Genomic DNA, 17457 nt, shown 5'->3' with positions numbered 1-17457 from the left:
TCTCCACATCCTCACCAGCATGTGTTGTTTCCTGACTTTTTAATGATTGCCATTATAAGTAGCGTAAGATGGCATCTCATTGTGGTTTTGATTTGCATCTCTCTGATGACCAGTGATGAGTATTTTTTCATGTGTCTGTTGGCTGCATAAATGTCTTCTTTTGAGAAGTGTCTGTTCATATCCTTTGCCCAATTTTGATGGGTTGTTTGCTTTTTTCTTGTAAATTTGTTTAAGTTCTTTGTAGATTCTGGATATTAGCCCTTTGTCAGATGGGTAGATTGCAAAAATTTTCTCCTATTCTGTAGGTTGCCTGTTTACTCTGATGGTAGTTTCTTTTGCTGTGCAGAAACTCTTTAGTTTAATTAGATTCCATCTGTCAATTTTGGCTTTTGTTTCCATTGCTTTTGGTGTTTTAGTCATGAAGTCTTTGCCCATGCCTATGTCCTGAATGGTATTGTCTAGGTTTTCTTCTAGGGTTTTTATGGTGTTAGGTCTTACATTTAAGTCTTTAATCCATCTTGAGTTACTTTTTGTATACAGTGTAAGGAAAGGATCCAGTTTCAGCTTTCTACATATGGCTAGCCAGCTTTCCCAGAACCGTTTATTAAATAGGGAATTTTCCTATTTCTTATTTTTGTCAGGTTTGTCAAAGATCAGATGGTTGTAAATGTGTGGTGTTATTTCTGAGGCCTCTGTTCTGTTCTATATCTCTCTTTTGGTACCAGTACCATGCTGTTTTGGTTACTGTAGCCTTGTAGTATAGTTTGAAATCAGGTAGTGTGATGCCTCCAGCTTCATTATTTTTGCTTAGGATTGCCTTGGCTATGTTGGCTCTTTTTTGGTTCCATATGAACTTTAAAGTAGTTTTTTCCAATTCTGTGAAGAAAGTCAGTGATAGCTTGATGGGGATGACATTGAATCTATAAATAACTTTGGGCAGTGTGGCCATTTTCACGATACTGATTTTTCCTATCTGTGAGCATGGAATGTTCTACCATTTGTTTGTGTCCTCTTTTATTTCTTTGAGCCGTGGTTTGTAGTTCTGCTTGAAAAGGTCCTTCACATCCTTCAGAAGTTGGATTCCTAGATATTTTATTCTCTTTGAAGCAATTGTGAATGGGATTTCACTCATGATTTGGCTCTCTGTTTGTCTGTTATTGGTGTATAGGAATGCTTGTGATTTTTGCACATTGATTTTGTATCCTGAGACTTTGCTGAAGTTTCTTATCAGCTTAAGGAGATTTTGGGCTGAGACCATGTGGTTTTCTAAATATACAGTCATGTCATCTGCAAACAGAGACAATTTGACTTCCTCTTTTCCTAATTGAATATCCTTTATTTCTTTCTCTTGCCTGATTGCCCTGGCCAGAACTTCCAACACTATGTTGAATAGGAGTGGTGAGAGAGGGCATCCTTGTCTGGTGCTAGTTTTCAAAGGGAATGCTTCCAGTTTTTGCCCATTCAGTATATTGGCTGTGGGTTTGTCATAATAGCTCTTATTATTTTGAGATACGTTCCATCAATACCTAGTTTATTGAGAGTTTTTAGCATGATGGGCTGTTGAATTTTGTCAAAGGACTTTTCTGCATCTATTGAGATAATCATGTGGTTTTTGTCATTGGTTCTGTTTATGTGATGGATTATGTTTATTGATTTGCGTATGTTGAACCAGACTTGCATCCCAAGGGTGAAGCCGACTTGATTGTGGTGGATAAGCTTTTTGATGTGCTGCTGGATTCAGTCTGCCAGTATTTTATTGAGGAGTTTTGCATTGATGTTCATCAGAGATACTGGTCTAAAATTCTCTTTTTTGTGCGTTTCTCAACCAGGCTTTGGTATCAGGATGATGCTAGCCTCATAAAATGAGTTAGGGAGGATTCCCTCTTTTTCTATTGATTGTAATAGTTTCAGAAGGAATGGTGCCAGCTCCTCTTTGTTCCTCTGATAGAATTTGGCTGTGAATCCATCTGATCCTGGACTTTTTTTGGTTGGTAGGCTATTATTGCCTTAATTTCAGAACCTGTTATTGGTCTATTCAGAGATTCACCTTCTTCGTGGTTTAGTCTTGGGAGGGTGTATGTGTCCAGGAATTTATCCATTTCTTCTAGGTTTTCTAGTTTATTTGCGTAGAGGTATTTATAGTATTCTGTGATGGCACTTTGTATTTCTGTGGGATCGGTGGTGATATCCCCTTTAACATTTCTTATTGTGTCTATTTGATTCTTCTCTCTTTTCTTCTTTATTAGTCTTGCTAGTGGTCTGTTTTGTTGATCTTTAAATAACAACAACAAAAAAGACTGGTTCGTGGATTCATTGATTTTTTTTTTTTTTTTGAAGGGTTTTTTTTGGTCTCTATCTCCTTCAGTTCTGCTCTGATCTTAGTTATTTCTTGCCTTCTGCTAGCTTTTGAATTTGTTTGCTCTTCTGTAGATCTTTTAATTGTGATGTTAGGGTGTGAATTTTAGATCTTTCCTGCTTTCTCTTGTGGGCATTTAGTGATGTAAGTTTCCCTCTACACACTGCTTTAAATGTGTCCCACAGATTGTGGTACATTGTGTCTTGGTTCTCATTGGTTTCAACGAACATCTTTATTTCTGCCTTCATTTCGTTGTTTACCCAGGAGTCCTTCAGGAGCAAGTCATTCAGTTTCCATGTAGTTGTGCAGTTTTGAGTGAATTTCTTAATCCTGAGTTCTAATTTGATTGCACTGTGATCTGAGAGACAGTTTGTTGTGATTTCTGTTCTTTTGCTGAGGAATGTTTTACTACCAATTATGTGGTCAATGTTAGAATAAGGGCCATGTGATCCTGAGAAGAATGTATATTCTGTTGATTTGGGGTGGAGAGTTCTGTAGATACCTATTAGGTCCACTTGGTCCGGAGCTGAGTTCAAGTCCTGGATATGCTTGTTAACCTTCTGTCTTGATCTGTCTAATGTTGACAGTGAGGTGTTAAAGTCTCCCATTATTATTGTGTGGGAGTCTAAGTCTCTTTGTAGGTGTCTAAGGACTTGCTTTATAAATCTGGGTGCTCCTGTATTAGGTGCATATATATTTAGGATAGTTAGCTCTTCTTGTTGAATTGATCCCTTTACTATTATGTAGTGGCCTTCTTTGTCTCTTTTGATCTTTGTTGGTTTAAAGTCTGTTTTATCAGAGACTAGGATTACAACCCCTGCTTTTTTTTTTTTTTTCTCTCCATTTGCTTGGTAGATCTTCCTCCATCCCTTTATTTTGAGTCTATGTGTGTCTTTGCACGTGATATGGGTCTCCTGAATACAGCAGACTGATGGGTCTTGCCTTTAGTCAATTTTCCAGTCTGTGCATTTAGCCCATTGACATTTAGGGTTAATATTGTTATGTGTGAATTTGATCCTGTCATTATGATGTTAGCTGGTTATTTTGCCCATTAATTGATGCTGTTTCTTCATAGCATCGATAGTCTTTACCATTTGGCATGTTTTCGCAGTGGCTGGTACTGGTTGTTCCTTTCCATATTTAGTGCTTCCTTCAGGAACTCTTGTAATGCTGGCCTGGTGGTGACAAAAATCTCTCAGCATTTGCTTGTCTGTAAAGGATTTTATTTCTCCTTCACTTACGAAGCTTAGTTTAGCTGGATATGAGATTCTGGGTTGAAAATTCTTTAAGAGTGTTGAACATTGGCCCCCACTCTCTTCTGGCTTGTACGGTTTCTGCTGAGAGATCTGCTGTTAGTCTGATGGGCTTCCCTTTGTGGGTAACCCGACCTTTCTCTCTAGCTGCCCTTAATATTTTTTCCTTCATTTCAACCTTGGTGAATCTGAAAATTATGTATCTTCGGGTTCTTCTTCTTGAGGAGTATCTTTGTGGTGTTCTTTGTATTTCCTGAATTTGAATGTTGTCCTGCCTTACTAGGTTACGGAAGTTCTCCTGGATAATATCCTGAAGAGTGTTTTCTAACTTGATTTCATTCTTCCTGGCACTTTCAGACACACCAATCAAATGTAAATTTGGTTTTTTCACATAGTTCCATATTTCTTGGAGGCCTTGTTCATTTCCTTTCACTCTTTTTACTCTAATCTTGTCTTCTAGCTTTATTTCATTAATTTGATCTTCAATCACTGATATCCTTTCTTTCACTTTATTGAATCAGGTATCGAAGCTTGTGCATGAGTCATGAAGTTCTCATGCCATGGTTTTCAGCTCCCTCAGGTCATTTAAGTTCTCTCTGCACTGTTTATTCTAGTTAGCCATTTGTCTAACCTTTTTTTCAAGGTTTTTTAGCTTCCTTGTGATGGGTTAGAACATGGTCCTTTAGCTGGGAGAAGTTTCTTATTATCCACCTTCTGAAGCCTCCTTCTGTCAACTTGTCAAACTCATTATCTGTCAGCTAGTGAGGAGCTGCGATCCTTTGGAGGAGAAGAGGCACTGTGTTTTTTGGAATCTTCAGCTTTTCTGCTCTGCTTTCTCACCCTCTTTGTAGTTTTATCTATCTTTGGTCTTTGATGTTGGTGACCTAGAGATGGGGTTTTGGTGTGGATGTCCTTTTTGTTGATGTTGATGCTCTTCCTTTCTGTTTGTTAGTTTTCCTTCTAACAGTCAGACCCCTCAGCTGCAGGTCTTTGGAGTTTGCTGGAGGTCCACTCCAGACCCTGTTTGCCTGGGTATCACCAGTAGAGGCTGCAAAACGGCAAATATTGCTGCCTGATCCTTCCTCTGGAAGCTTCCTCCTGTTTGAGTTTTCTGTCAGTCTCTACTGGGAAGTGTTTCCTAGTCATGCTACACGGGGGTCAGGGACCTTCTTGAGGAGGCAGTCTGTCTGTTCTTGGAATTTGAACGCTGTGCAGAGAGAACTACTGCTGTCTTCAGAGCTGTCAGGCAGGGACGTTTAAGTCTGCAGAAGCTGTCTGGTGCCTTTTGTCCTATGCCCTGCCCCCAGGGATGGAATCTATAGAGACAGTAGGCCTTGCTGAGCTGTGGTGGGCTCCGCCCAGTTCGTGCTTCCAGGCCTCTTTGTTTACAGTGTGAGCTACTCAAGCCTCAGCAATGGTGGATGCCCCTCCCCCCATCAAGATGCAGCATTGCAGGTAGATCTCAGACTGCTGTGCTAGTAGTGAGCAAGGCTCTGTGGGTGTGGGACCCACTGAACCAGGCACAGGAGGATATCTCCTGGTCTGCTGGTTGCTAAGACTGTGGGAATAGTACAGTATTTGGTCAGGAGTGTACCGTTTCTCCAGATACAGTCTGTCACAGCTTCCCTTGGCTAGGAAAGGGAAATCCCCTGACCCCTTGTGCTTCCCAGGTGAGGCAATGCCCTGCCCTCCTTCAGCTCACCCTCTGTGGGCTGCACCCACTGTCCAATCAGTCCCAGTGAGATGAACCAGGTACCTCAGTTGGAAATGCAGAAATCACCTGTCTTTTGCATCAATCTTGCTGGGAGCTGCAGACCAGAGCTCCTCCTATTTGGCCATCTTGGAAGCAGCCACAGTGTTTACTCTTTTTCAGGTCTCATACGGTCTTCCTTGTATGGAGCACAGTCAGCCAGTCAGCCTGGGCTGTGTGGGAAGCTTATCAAGGATCTCCCTGTTACATTTGTGTCTCTTCCTGTAGTTTGCTGCTTTCCCCAACTGGGACCATAATATCAGACTAGGAGAGATGCTGGCATTCCCCATTCACTGCTATTATCAAATTGAACTGGAGTCTGCTCGCCTGGTGCAGTGAGACCAGGTCTTATACCCAGTGTGCAGCAGGAGAAAGAAAGTTGTTTATTTTTCAGGGCACCAAGCAAGGAGAAACAGGCAGCTACCACTGAAATCCTGACCTCCCTGACAGCTTACAGGTAGGGTTTTTTAAAGACAGAAGTAAATTTTGGAAAAGCAGAAGTTATAGGTAAAATTTTGGAAAAGCAGAAGTTACAGGTAAAATTGTAAAACAATACATAGAGATTACACATTGATTTTGGCCTAAAAGGGCAGGATGTTCTGTAAGTGGGGACTTATAGAATATAGGCAAATTCAAAGATTTTCTGATTTGCAGTTGGTTAAGGAAGAGAAGCTTCCTTAATTAGGGTTAGCGGGAAATAATGTTAGCTTTGGCTGATGAGTATGATTTTCTCTAGGCCCTTCAGGAAAAAATTTAAAATAAAGAAGAGTGGTCACAGGTCAGTCTCCAGTACCCTCTTCTCTGAGGGAGGCCTATGGCAAATCTGTTTAGTGGGAATCCAGGTTCCTGAAAACAACTCAGAGACATATGTTAAGAGATTATCTTTAGTTTCTATAGGAGAACTAAACATCCGGTGATTCCAGTTTCCTTGGCTGTTGTTTGAGGCTATTACCTTCTTGATTAGCAAGTTGAGAATTTACTTCCTGGGGATATCTTGGTCTCTAGAATTTCCCTTGCAGGAACTCAAGATTTTTCTTTATTTCCAGGCTTGCAGGGCCCCACCACCACCACCCCCAGGCCCTAAGAGGAGGTCCGTGCTCTCACTGCCTTGAGTAGATTTCTACTTTTCTTTTCAAATCCAGCTGCTTCCTGAACCTCTAAACCCCATCTGCTGACAGCAATCTGCTGGTTCTCTTGGTTAACTCAGCCCTGGTAATATCTTACTGTTCACAGAACTGTGGTGTAGAAGGGACAGGAACTGCCCCAGGTAAGAATGCCAGACACTCTCAGTGTAACCTTTCTCTTAGAGCCTAAGGGGTGACAGTTGGCAACAGGACCATTTAACCATTGGATCCATAAACACAGAGCCTGGGGCTTGGAATTTGCAAGAGCCTAATAAAACGTCGGAATCCTGGAAGGAAATTACTAATGAAAAATCTGAAACTATAAAAGTCATATTAAAAAATGTTTAAGCTTTTACAAAATGAAACATGTTTACCAATCAACTGCAACTCATTTCAACTCATATGATTTTATGTGTATCTCCTGTAAAGTGGGATGCAGGGTATTTGATATGATGTCGGTAAGGTAAGGCTTCCAAAAAACGTAAGAGTGCACAGAGCCTGTACAGGTCTTGGAAAAGCCTTTGCTGGTAGCTGGAAGGTTTCCCTCTAACCCCATGAGCAGTCCTGAAATGGATTCATGTGGCCTCTTCTACTTGCAAAAAATGTTGGCCCCATTGGTTTCAACCCACATCTCTCCTTGACCAGCCTGTACTATGATCAAGACTGAGGGTGAAAGGTGTTCCTTAGTCCCAAGGTGAAAATCACTTGAAAGAACAGCACTTTCAAGGAAGGAAGGAATCCAGTGTTTCACAGAGGGCAGTGGCTGGTTTGAAAGAAGAGGAAAAATATATGCTTAATCTTTTGATCTGTCAAATGAAAAGCATGGTCTCAAGTGAATAGATGTAATACACAGGGGCTTAATTACTCAGCTTGGGGAGGGAAAAGAAAACATGAAAATAATATGTTTATTCTGTATGGGGTTGTATAATATATGCATGACAGAATCATGAAAATTTGAAGTGGGTAATGTGTAGGGTTAGCCTAGCCATTCCCTGGAGCCAGACTGGGGTCAGAATTGCTTTGTATTCCAGACTCCTCTGTCTCGTCTAATTGGCAGCATGGGTTAGGGTTCTTTTGCCATTTATTTTTTAAGTCCAAGATTTTCCATGGAAGTGTAGAGTGTCATTTAAAGCCTGTTGGGGGTGCATGCATTGTCTTCTGTTTCCTCTGTAAATAAGGGGTCCTTCTAGCCTCTGGAGGGCCATGTAGCTTAGGGGACTGAGTGACGGAAAAAGCAAAACTCCCTCACTTTCCCCCAAAAATCCATTTGCCCAAATTCTTAGAGCAACTGAGCTGATGGTGGGGGTGGGGAAGGGACTAATGACTCCAACTCCGAACCTCTTAGCCTGGTTTGTAGAAGGGCTGCCGCTATAATAAGAGATTTGTATATGGTTTCCAAAAGTCACTAGGTGATTTATCATTCACTCTTGCCTGTGCAATTCCTGACAACTCCAGGAGGATGTTAAGTCAGGTATGGGCCCCCTTCTACAGATATGGAAACAGGTTCAGAGAGAGTAGACAACTGGTTCAAAGTCATGTAGCTGGTGATTGGTAAGGGCAGGACCCAAACCCTGCCATTTGGACCCCCATGATTCCCAGTGATTCCTTCTGTATTATTGGGACAGATTTTTGGCCCACACCTCTTCCTTTGGAATGGTAACTACCTGGATTCAAAGCAATCAGGAGTATTCCTGATGTGTGTGTATGCCTCCTACGGTAATATAAGAGAAAGCCCAGGTGGCTGCTTCAGGATGGGCCTTCTGGGAGAGTGGGATACAGCTGGGGAGCATCACAAAGTTACAGGGTTTCACCTACAACTGGTTCTGTTTAGAAACATGAATTTTGACTTCTAGGCATAGTGGGGTGGGGAGGACGGGGTGTGGGGAAGCCCTGGATATGGAATAAGGTGAACTGGGTTCAAGCCAGCTTTGTGTACCTAGATAACGTTAAGGAGGTTATTTAATGCATGGGCCGCAAATTCTTGTTCCCAAAAAGATTCAGTAATTTTCAAAAATGATTATATGGTACAAGATAAACTATTACCAGGCAAGACAAAACACTAAAAATAAGTTTAAAAATTAAAGGAAACATTAGTTAGGACATTTTGAGGCAACCTTAAGAATCATGAAAGAGAAAGGTTCAGGGACTTTTGGGTAAAAGATAAAGTGTGGGTGTCAGTTACACATACTGCTCGGTAATAAAGGAACCAAAGTGTTTCTGGTTTGTGTTTTAGGGTCATCAGTGGTAGTTCCAATTTCTTCAGCATCAAAAGAGTCACATCAAATATTTCTTTTTTCTTTTTTTTTTTTTTTTTTTTTTTGGTGAAACAGAATCTCCCTCTGTTGCTCAGGCTGGAGGGCAGTGGTATGATCTCAGCTCATTGCAACCTCCGCCTTCCAGGTTCAAGCAATTCTCCTACCTCAGCCTCCTAAGTGAGTAGCTGGGATTACAGGCACACACCACCACACCCAGCTAATTTTTATATTTTAATATGTTGGCCAAGCTGGTCTGAAACTCCTGACCTCAAATGATCCACCTGTCTCAGCCTCACAAAGTGCTGGGATTACAGGCGTGAGCCACTGCGCCCAAATATTTCTTTTGAGAGCAAATTGGAGCTCAGAGTGAGGTTCCCGAAATACACTGCATGAAGTCCTATCCAGTTGTTGAAGAAGGGCCACATATTTGGCTCTCAGCTTCTGAGCTGACGATGCAAAAGGGAACCACAGTCGATTTGGGCACCAGTAAACCTTTTCTTTAATGGACCAGGTCATAGATGATGATGATGATGATGATGATTAATTTTTTTTGGTTTGTTTGTAGAGACGTAGTCTTGCTCTCTCACCCAGGCTAGAGTGCTGGAGCGCAGTAGCGCAATCTTGGCTCACTGTGACCTCCACCTCCAAAGTTCAAGCAGTTCTCCTGCCTTGGCCTCTTGAGTAGCTGTGATTACAGGCTCATGCCGCTATGCCCGTTTAATTTCTTTTGTATTTTTAGTAGAGACGGGGTTTCACCATGTTGCCCAGGCTGGTCTCAAACTCCTGAGCTCAGGCAGTCTGCCTGCCTCAGCCTCCCAAAGTACTAGGATTACAGGTGTGAGCCACTGCGCCCAGCCCATAGATAATTTAGGCTTTGCAGACCACATCCATCTCCATTGCATTTTCTTTTTTGTTTGTTTTGCTTTATTTTGCTTTTCACAACTCTTTAAAATTCTTAGCCTGTGGACCATACAAAAACAAGTTATGGGCCAGATTTGACCATAGCTTGCTGACCTGTGTTGGATAGATATTCACTTTCAATAAGTTAAAAACAAGTGGCTTTAGGCAGACACAAAAGCTGTAGATGTTAAAATCGTAGAAAAATGTGTTTAGCGAGTCTTCATTGAGTGGACATTGTACAGCAATGTTCATGTTTTAATGGTCATCTAGGGGAAGGGTTGATATCCTCTGTTGAAAGCTGATGAACCGGACAAGGATGCTGTTGATTCCAAAAATGGATCAGTTCCACTTGAGGTGAGAGGCAAGTCATTTTACCTCTCTGAGCCTCTGTTTTCTCCTCTAAGATGGGGATAAAAATAAGTGTCCTGCTTACCTTTGAGGGTAATTGCAGGGATCAAATGAAATTCTATATGTGAAATTGCCTTGTAAACGATTCTAACAACCTTTAAAGTGTTAGTTACTATTTATCAGCTCAGACATAGTCAGCTGCAGGGGAGCTGGTCTGCCAACTGCGCTCATGAGAGACCACAGATGTCCCTGTTCTGAAGAAGATTCCAATCTAGCAAGAGAAGGGAGGCAAATGAGGGGAGCCCTTCAATTCAGCCCATATGTATGCATGTGTACGCATGAACCCTGAACTGTAGGAGGTCATGCTGGGTAAGACTGCAGTGGCACCAAAGTCACAACATTAAATATAATGTATACTAAAGTGACCACAGTGAGGCACCCAGCAACTTGGTTGGCTGAGATTTATTTGCTTAAGGCCTTGAGGTTCCTGTTGTAATAATGCGCTAAGACCTTCCTTAATTAAGTACTTACTATTTGCCAGATGTTGTGGCAGGCCCCTTTCTACACATTATCTCATTGAATCTTCACAACTATCCAAGGAAGTAGGTCTTAGTATCTTGATTTTTCTGGTGAAGAGACTGAGGCTAGAGTCATCAGGGAAATATCACCTGGCTAGTCATTGGAAGAACTGGGATGCTGTGAGTGGTCAGAAGTAGGTGAAGCTAGCCTGGTGGGCTTCCTGGATAAGGCAAGCATGGTTTTAGTGAAAGAGAAGGCTGTGGGATCTAGCAAGCAAAGTGAGTTCAGCTTCCTCTTAGTAGGCACACTCCCAAATTCCCTAGGTCCTTTTTGCCAGCAGACTTGGCTTTTCTCTATTCAGAAGGGTGAGCGAGGCAGGCCGGCAGTTTGCAGAGGCCAAATTTATTCTTCTTCTCTGGGACTGGGCTTAATTTCCTAGAAACAACAGGAAGCCTAGATGCAGGGGCTGTCAGTGGGGCCTATCTCTGCCCCCTATTATTGTAAGACCTTGAAGGTCACTTCTCTTGCCTCGGCTCAGTTTTTGCCTCTGCAGATGGAGAAAGTTGCTGCTCTCTTAAGACTCTGCTACTTGCAAAATATACTAGACTGCCGTATCTTCAAAGGCAGGAGCTGCATATAATGGTAAGGGAGTAATGTATTCCAAGAATGTCAGAACATCAGGCATGGGATCCTGGGCTTTCAGGAAAATGAGGCATCCTGTAAGTGAATTTTCCAGATATCTGGGGCCTGCCTTTTGAAACCCTCACATTTTATTTCATAGAACTAAAAACAGAAATCTTGCAAATATGTTGCACTTTTTCTTTCTTATCTTATTAAACAGAGCACACCAGATGTCATCTTTTCATTCCTAATCCAGCTCATTTTTGTCCCGTAAAATTCTCAGTGCATTTATCGAGCTTATATAAAGACGCTTTCCTTTGTACTACACGGCCCCTTGATATTTCTCCAACTATCTGACACCAACTGGGTGTTCAGGAATTGAGTTCATATTTGACACTAACTCCTAGAGTTCATGCAGACCCCACGGGTTAAGCGCTCAGTCCCACAAGACTGCCGCATGTCAGATGTCAGCTGAAAATGAGGTGTCCAGGCTACCACACTTCCGCTGAGCCAGTGCACTTTTGAGACGTCTCAGGCCCCCCTTCTCAAGTTTGATAACTTGCTAGAACAATTCAGAAAACTCCAGAAAAGCACTTTACTTACTATTGCTAGTTTCTTATAAAGGCAACGGCTCAGGGACAGCCAAATGGAAGAGATGCATGGGGACTGGGGTAGCAGGGTACAGAGCTTCCACGCCCTCTCTGAAGAGTAACATGATCTCAATATGGGTGACACTTCTTCAGCTTGGCATATGAACACCAAATAGCCCTGTAGTTTATTCCTTTTCCTACAGGGTAATGTTCCCCTAATCTAAGAAAGCATATTTCTTTTCATCTTTTCTTACTTTCTCTCTCTCTTTTTTTTTTTTTTTTGGTAGACCTCTCATGATTTTAAAGTTGTTCCCTAAACTCCCACCCTCAACAGCTGCTGGTTGTGCTGAGCTAAACATGTTATCCTGTGGGAAGAGCGTCTTCCTCTGTAACAGTGCCTACTGCTGGAAGTACTGAATTCTGTGGGTTTGACTCTTTCTTGCCTTGTTAATTGCTAATTGATTTCATTGTCCTTAGCTTTGGTAACCTCTAGGTCATCGTCAAGCCCAAGAACACAACATAAATCTCATTTCCAAACTCAATTCTTCCCTGAATGACATGGGGAGACTTTGTAAACAGGTTGAGTTGTGAGTATCATTTATATTCATTAGCGCTAATTATTATGTACATTCAGCCAGAGGCTGAAACACATCTTTTATAAATGGAAAGGGTGCATACATAAATGGCTACTTCTGCACATTATATTAAATATGGTTTCTCTTTTTCTTCCCTTTCTTTCCTAGTCTGCTGTGATGATTCCATGTCTCCTCCACCTCATCACCTCCACTCCCAATTAGAAAATATGCTCACTATTTCCCCTTCTGGTTTTTAAGTTTTTTTTTTCTAATAGGGGAAGAAAGGGAAGGACATAATCATTAATTTGTCTGGTCTGTTAGTCTTTTCTCCTCTTTTGGTCTCATTATTTTATTCTACTAATACTTTCTATGTCATCAGAATTATCTTGGAGGATACCTGATGAATCCCACTTCTTTGATCGATGGCTGCAGTGTTGGTGACACTGAGCCTGTCTAGTCACTGCCCGAGGTGGTGCATAAGCCATGGCTCTTCAACATACACTTGGCTGTCTGGGCCACCGTGCCCGTGAGGGTCAGTGGCCCATCCCACGTGAAGATTGGCAGGTGGATATAGGCCTCTACTACTTCGCACAGATGTGGTCAGCAGGGGAATAGCACGCCGGAAGGAGAGGAGTCGGCCGTTCAGCATACCCCTTTCAGAAGGTTGCCAGCCTGATTTCATCCAGTGGTTTATTTGCCACTGAAGGAGTGAAGGATGTGCCATCCCAAATATGCCAGATTAGTATATTGATTATTTCCAGTTGAAAATATTGGAGAAATTGATTCAGAAAGGGTGAGCTGAGCTGTGTCTTCCTGCCCTGCAGCAAGGGATAAAGATTCCTCTAGGAGGGTAGTCCTTCACCATACCAGGGTAAGAAAAAACTCCTATCACCCACAGACTGGTAATCGGAGGCTGCAACGGACCTGAATTAACATACTTCCTGAAGCAACCCTATCTTTCACCTATTTCACCCCCGCTATATCTCCTAGTGATTCTCCTAGAAAATTTACTACCCTTAGGCAGATTTTTTTTTTGCCCTGTCATTTTTTTCTCCAATTTATTGCTCTTAGTCTAAAAGTATAAAACCGTCTTGCTTTCGCCACTTCTTCATACTTGACTCTCTTATGAAGATTCCCATGGACATGCAACATGAATGAAATGTGTGTACTCTTGTTCATCTTCCTGGTGTCAATATTCAGATCCAGCTGAATATCCCACCAAGAGCTAAAAGGAGGATTGGAGGTGACCTCTGGCTTCCTTACATCATGCCTGTCACCTTTCCAGAATGCTGTGCCCTCAGAGGGTTACATCCACATCACAGGGGCTGGTCCTCAGCCTTGGAGTTGGTCGCTTATTTCTACTTGCAGTTTTGCTCAGCTTGGATCTTTGAGAACAGGAGTCTGATGTGCTGCTTTCAAAATGCAGATACAATGATGTTAAATATAAAATGTTGCAAATAAATTGTCAAAGTATATTACACCTCTCTCTCTTCCCTCAACATAAATGCCGCTGACTAGTCATAGCAGCAAATTCTTATTTTTGAGTGTGCTCTCAGTTTCTTGGTGTAATTACAGTATCAGAATAAAAAGTTCCATTTCCCTGCACGGTGGAACCAGTTGTCAGAACTGTTTCTTAAACTTTGGTGTTTTAAGTTTTGGTGATACCTACATTAGGGGTAGTTCTGGCATTTAAAATGAGACCCAAACAGAAAATGGAAGGTTCTCAGTTAATTCCCTTGGAGTAAATTAAAAGATGCATCTGCAGTTAAAATAGTAAAATCAATAGAACAAAAAATACATCTAAAGGTCATTTAAAGTAAAGGCGAGTTTTAAAAAAGCTATTAAAAAGTACTTAATCGTGTCTTTTAAAGTTTATCTATATTTATAAAGAATGATTTTTCAATTAACATACATTGGTTTAATTCATTGAACCTGTCGGCAGTGGTTAGGGATGATTTATCCTCCTACTTTTTTCCAATGCATATCTTTGCACATGCAAGCATTAGTTGAGGAGTTTATGATTTGGAGAAGATAGATAAGACAACCTGGGCAGATGGCCAAGCACAGGCTATATGGAATGTTCTGGGAGCCAAGACTGAAGTAGAGCCTGGATAAGGAATGATACCGTAGTAGGAGTGACCCAGATTCCAGGCCAGTGGTTTAAAGATGTGGGCGGGTAGTTTGAGGTTTTGGAGCAGGTCATGACCACGCAGGAATCTAGAAACCCAGACTCTGGTTCTGGCTTTATTATTGATGAGCTGTGGGATCTTGAGCTAGGACATCCACTTCTTCAGGGTGAGTTTTTCATTTGTCCCATGGGAATCACAAATCCTGTTCTATGGAAATTGTGAAAAGGCAATGAGGCCCAGAAATAGAATTCGTATTAGAACCAACAGCACCTACTTATCAGAGAGTACACCATCTTAGCTTAGGCTTCTCACTGAATCAGTTTCTGTAGTGATTTTTAGATGTTAAAATGTGAAATAAGAAACTGAAAGACTATGGGTAACACTCTGTTATACTAATATTCAAAGTCTTATAATAACAAGGGTAAATCATATGACAATAGCAGAGAGGGGGGTTTGTTGAAATCTCGGGTAAAATTTATTGTCGTGTATCTACGCTATTGTAGAAACAAAATGAAGCCAACGAACTGGGGGAAAAACCCCAAAATATTTTATTGTCTCGCTTACCAATTTGTTTGCTCTCAAAAACAGAGTCAGAGAGAGAAACTTCAGCTAACTCCAAGGTACATTCATATTTGTTTAAATACTATAGGTTGCAACTTGATTTTCAAACTGTTTACCAGAGAGTCGAAGAGTTTTGCAAAGCACACAGAAAAGCTGGTAGTTGCATTCTACCTTTTGTTTTTGTGGTTTCTAAGTTCTTGCTAGTGTTACTAGAGGTTCTGATTTTTAAGACCTTCATGGTTCCTTTTACCTCCAGCAACCATTTTTATTTTCCTGCCTTTGGCCCAGTTGCATTGCAAGTCCAGCAAGTGTTCTAAAGAGATGCTTTGGTGAGAATAGAGCACTTTATATGACTGTATTAAAATGACTGTTTCAAGTTGGCTAACATGGGCACTGAATAAACACATATTGATATTATAGAACAAAATAATATATTAGTGCATTGCTCATTTGTGCTTCGATAGTCACCCTGATACTATTCGTCATGTGGGGAGTGACAAACACAATTACACCCGAGTGCTAATAGAGTGGAAGGGCAGAACTGCCTGACCTCGGCATCCCGGGTCGATTTAAATGTTTGATGTCTCATTGAATTAGTATCACAGTGTGAAAGACAAAGCTCAAACTAATGGAAATGAGCCTGGACATGCAATACTGCTGATTGGGCTGACATAATTAGAATAATATTCCGCACACAGCTAATAACAAGCCGAAGAAATAAATAACCAAGAGATAACCTAATTGCTGCAGGCTTAAACGTTCTTTCGAATATGCTAAGGTTAGCATTTTCTATTTACTTATAAAGCACGCTGGTGAACTTAAAAGAAAAATGTAGGGAGTATTGCAGAAGGAATGGTCACCAAAATGCACTGCGCTCTGGAGGGCTTAGCCCCTTGGGTCGCTCCCAGTGTCTATTTCAACAGTTAGCAATAAACCTTTTTGAGGGTTCACTCTGCGTCAGGTACAAGGCTGAGTTTCTGGGAGAGAAACACGATGGCATGGGTAACCACCCACTAATCTTGCCTTCCAGAGGCTTTTAGCCTCCTGGGAGTGATGAGATATGTATAAAAGCAGCACAGAATGGGAAAAGTGTGAGAAGACAGATCCAAAGAGTGTTAAGGAAATTCCACTGAGAGAGACTTCATTCCCAACAGATGGCAAATTCAAATTTATACTCAAGGAAGTACAAATAATTGACTGGGATAGCACCTGGGTTTCTTAGTGAGACACCTGAGGAAGATTCCAATTCCTCAGATTCCAACTTCTCAAGGAAGGCAAGGCAGTGTTGGGCTTCACTTGCCAAATCTTTCCTTATGCTTGGAAGCACTCATAAAAATCCCTTCTACTTGTGTGTTTAAAGTTTTTGTAGTAGTTTCACCAATGTTATCGTGCTCTGCTTCTGCAAGTTCTAAGGCAAAGAGACATACTCCGTTGACCTCAAAGTAACAGGCTTTATTGTGAGCCTCCAAAGTGAAATAAGGAGATGCAGGAAAACTCTCAGAGGTGAAACACCCAGGCCTTGTGGAGAATGAGAGCTTGAATTGCTTTGGGTTCACTGGTGAATAACAGGTGCTGAATAAATACTTGTTGAATGAATCCTTACAGCGCTTTACTTCAAATATCTTATTTAAATCTTGCAGCAATCTGGAAATGGGAACTAATAATAGCTCCATTTTACACATGAGAAATCAAGTCTTGGAGGGATTTAGTGACTTGACACAAGTCACACAGCTAACAACTGGTGGGGCCATTTCTGATCCAGAGTGTGTGATGGCTGTGAGTGTGATTCTTTTTGGTTATAAAAGACAGAAGAGGAAACCAGGTAGTAGGTTGAGGTGGAAACAGGCCCTTGAGACCAAGATGCCATGGATAGGCTTCTACGAAGAGGGGGAGCATTCGTGGAGAAGGAACTGCTGATCTTCATGGACAGTGAGAAAGAGGACTGGTGACTTTACTGCCATTGACAAACAAGAAAGCTGAGATTCAAAGAAATGAAGCAACTGCCCAACTAGCAAATGGCACATTAGGACTAAACACTAGGATTTCTGAAGCTTGTTTTCCATCTTAACATTACATGCTCATCGTTGGCTTGTAGACCATTAAGCTTCAAGTATATTTGAGTAATAGTCGCAAACTAAATGAGCAAGCAGCAGCATGGGATAGTGAGAAAAATACAGATCTAGGAATTAAGAGTCATACGTCCTGGTCTGAACTTTGGCACTAATTGGTTATGTGACTTTCAGTTAATCACTTTTTTTTGGGGAGTGCTGGTTCCCTCCAGCTCTAAAATCCTAGTGATCCATGTAATATTTTTTAGTTAGCCACTGTTTCAGATGACTCCCAGTTAAGCTCCTTGTGATTATAAAGCTAACTAGGAGTGGTTTCTGTGAAACCTCCATCAGTCCCTTGGCAGTGATTCTCAAACTCTTTTGGCCAATGGATGACAATCCGTAGAATCACCGACACCACTGTTTTT

The sequence above is a fragment of the Macaca mulatta genome, chromosome 7 (assembly GCF_049350105.2).
Source record: "Macaca mulatta isolate MMU2019108-1 chromosome 7, T2T-MMU8v2.0, whole genome shotgun sequence".
In the NCBI taxonomy this organism is placed as follows: Eukaryota; Metazoa; Chordata; class Mammalia; order Primates; family Cercopithecidae; genus Macaca; species Macaca mulatta.
Note: the sequence above shows the minus strand (reverse complement) of the source record.